This window comes from Micromys minutus, assembly GCF_963924665.1.
Source record: "Micromys minutus genome assembly, chromosome: 24".
Lineage (NCBI taxonomy): Eukaryota > Metazoa > Chordata > Mammalia > Rodentia > Muridae > Micromys > Micromys minutus.
The window spans coordinates 10,247,182-10,250,397 of record NC_137959.1 but is presented as its reverse complement, the minus strand read 5'-3'; the positions used below and the strand labels follow the sequence as shown (position 1 = coordinate 10,250,397).

At 46.7% G+C, this 3,216-nt stretch overlaps 1 pseudogene across 1 annotated transcript; it reads right to left on the bottom strand.

Annotated features, from left to right (window-relative positions):
* Positions 1-1,604: 1,604 nt before the first annotated feature.
* On the bottom strand, positions 1,605-2,498 carry LOC308435902 (zinc transporter ZIP9-like; annotated as a pseudogene). Its single transcript has one exon. The product of its transcript is annotated as a zinc transporter ZIP9-like (transcript).
* Positions 2,499-3,216: the final 718 nt, after the last annotated feature.

The following is a 3,216-nucleotide window of genomic DNA, read 5'->3' as shown; positions in this document are numbered from 1 at the left end:
GATGGCTACACTCACTGCTCTGAAGAAACTAGCCTTGGCTCCCTCTTTATGTAAAGTGTCTTTGAAATGGTACAGAAAATAAATTAATACAGTATTATACACTTATCCGACTAGGGTTTATTCAGATTTTTGGCAAACATGGAAGAATTACCTTTATTGAATACTTCTGTTGTCTCAGTTTCTTAAATTATCAGAGTACTAGTGACTGTGACAAATCCATGAGGAGGTGACATTTTTGAGGGTGTAATACGGTTGTATTGGACACAATGGTAACTTAGTTGAAGGAAATGAAGAAGAGACAGTGCTGTCTTTATCACGGTTCAAGAAGTGGTGAGAGGTCCCATCACACAAGGACTGATGTCACCAGGAGCAGTAGTCATACACAGTGGGGGGGAGAGAGCACAGGACAAGTGGGCTGCAGACATGCAAGGAAACTGAGGCCAGCAGCAGACACTCCCTTCTGTACAGCCCCACAGTCTGCTGCTCAGGAGCCTGACAGAAATACTCCCCACTCTGGGAAAGGTCTCAGCCTGAGGGACAGAGGCTGCTGAAAGAAATACTTAGAACAGCGGTTCTCAACCTGTGAGTCACGCGCCCACAGAGGTGGTTTATCAGATGTCCTGTTATCAGACATTTACATTACGATTTGTAACAGTAGCAAAATTACAGTTATGAAGTAGCAACAAAATAACTTCATGGTTGGGAGGGCTCTACACCACCAGGAACCGCATTAAAGGACTGCAGTGTCCAGAGGGCTCAGAACCACTGACTTTGAAAAGGACAACGTACTTTGTAATAGTGTTACTTTTTTAAAAGGTTACTACAAGATATCAGTAACCATCCAGATGTAACATCCCTTAATTTCCCTGTGATCATACTGTTGTTGACAGAAATCCTGTGCGGAACAGAATCTGGCTGCTAAGAGTGTGCTGCAGGCAAGTATTCTGCAAGAGATACTTTTTAAAATGCTATATAACAGACCCCCTTCAAGAGCCAGTCCCACCTCCATTGCTCTACTGGAAGCAAAGGAGTGGTCGAAGACTCTAGACCCCCCTTCAGTGGGTATTTCTTCTGGGTTCAGTTCAGCTTATGTCTCCTGTCCTTATCTTCCTCATTCGAACCTCAAATTAGTTGCCATCATCTTTAGCATCTAAGGGATGGGTGTTCCCAACTTTTCTCAAGGCGTGTGCCACAGATGGTAAAGCACCAGCCTATGTTAAAAGTCAATGGGTAAAGTGGCAGAGCCTCTAAACTAAGGAAAAAAACTTTAGCTTAATTACCGAACACTGAAGTTTTATAATTACTATTTCATTGTATGAAGTTCTTCGCTTTAGAACTAAATTCCATCTTCCCTGAGAATGGGGTTAAGAGAAACATCAAACCTCAACATCCAAGTCCCTTTAAAAGACAACACAGCATCTCTGTCTAGTTCTGATGTTCCTGCTATATGCTGTCCCACTTCTCCACAATTGACTCTCATCTCCCTTGGAACACGGGTGGAGATGGGCAAGGTGAGCCAAGACACTGAGGAAGTGAGGAGTGTCCCACGCTAGCTCTTCTTCCCAGATGGCAATGGCCGTGGACTGGGGCTGGAACCTGAATGGTTAACGCTGGTGTCCTGTTGACAGGATGAGCTATACAAGGCAACCCAGAACCAGGGCTGCCACCTCAAAGCGACTGAGGCCTCTCCCTCCAGTGGTGTCAGGTTTGTGGCTGTGTCCCATCCCACCCACCTCAGGGAGGACGTGGACTGTGGCAACATAAAGAGATGTCCCGGCAGAGAAAAGCATGGCCACTCCAGTGACACTGACCTCCGGAAGGGCTTCTTTACTGCTCTTACTTAATCCTAAGCATGTCAGCGTGAACATGGCGGGCGCTGCCAATGCGAAGACCAGCGAGAGCTTTCTGATTCGATTCTGCTCCGTGCATCAGGAAGGAAACCAGCCCAAATGCTGCTGGAGCCTTGGGTAGCATTATTGCCACGAACACAATTAACTGGACACTAGTCTGTGAAGTAGAGGCTGCTTCTCCCAAAGGTGCACCATCAGCTGCAGCATAGACAACTAGCCCCAGCGGAGTGGTGATTTTGGAACTGCTGGGCCTTGCTGTTTCTGGACCTTCGTCAGAATGCACATGAGAGCTGCCAGTCTGGTCCACTAGCAACATGAAAACGAAGCCCAGTACAAGGGACACACCGATGTGGGCGTGCAGCTGTGTGTGGTCACGCCTGTGCTCATGTTCATGGACAACTGGTATTTCTGCTGCTTTGTTTGCTGCTTCGTTTCACTGGCTTGGTGGTGCTTTCCCTCCAGAACCTCTTCATAAAGTGCATGCACCCCTTCTGCCAGTGCAGTTCCACAGAGAAGACCAGCACTCGACACAGTCACCAGCTTCAGCCGCTCCTCTGAGAAATTCACAGCCAAAGGAATGATTCCAGCCACATAACATCCCACCAACATTGCCAAAGACAGCAGGCTAACAAAGAGAAAATCATCCATTCGGCTCTCCTGTAGTCACCCCTTCACCAGGCTTTAAAAATTCCAGCAGTTTCAAACGGCGCTTAAGCTGTTTAAACGTGTGGTCTTCCAGGAAAACGGGAATGTCCCCACTTCTCTCAGCCTTGCCACCAGCTGGTGTGTTCACGAAGCACGCCACTCTCTCAAGAAGCAAGCTCCTTTTGCTGACACTAGTACCAGAGAAAACTTCACACAATCTTAGGTACTTGGTTGCCAGTCTCTGGAGCTCTGATAGGTAACAGATGGAGAAATTGTGCGAAAAGAGATTTCCTCAATCATCAGAATGAGGAGACACAACGACCCCCAGACAATGTCCCTGGCAGCAAGAGAAAAAGGTGAACCCAAGTGTTTTCTCCACATGCAGTACCTGTTTCCAGGTGTGGCACTGCAGGTGATACACCGATTTTATAGACATTTTACATTAAAATATGATTATAGCCTTGTATGCATTCTATTTTGTTCCTCAGACTCCTACAGTGTTCCCCTTCCTTTGAAACTCATGGTCTCCTCCTTTAATTGTTGTTGTTGTTGTGTATGTGTGTGTGTGTGTGTGTGTGTGTGTGTGTGTGTGTGTGTGTGCGCGCGCGCGCACGTGTGCATGTGTAAATATATAGATACAGCCTGCTAAGTCTATTAAGTATTGTGTGTGCATGACTTCAGGGCTGATCACTTGGTATTTGTGGTGGTTTGAATGAGAATG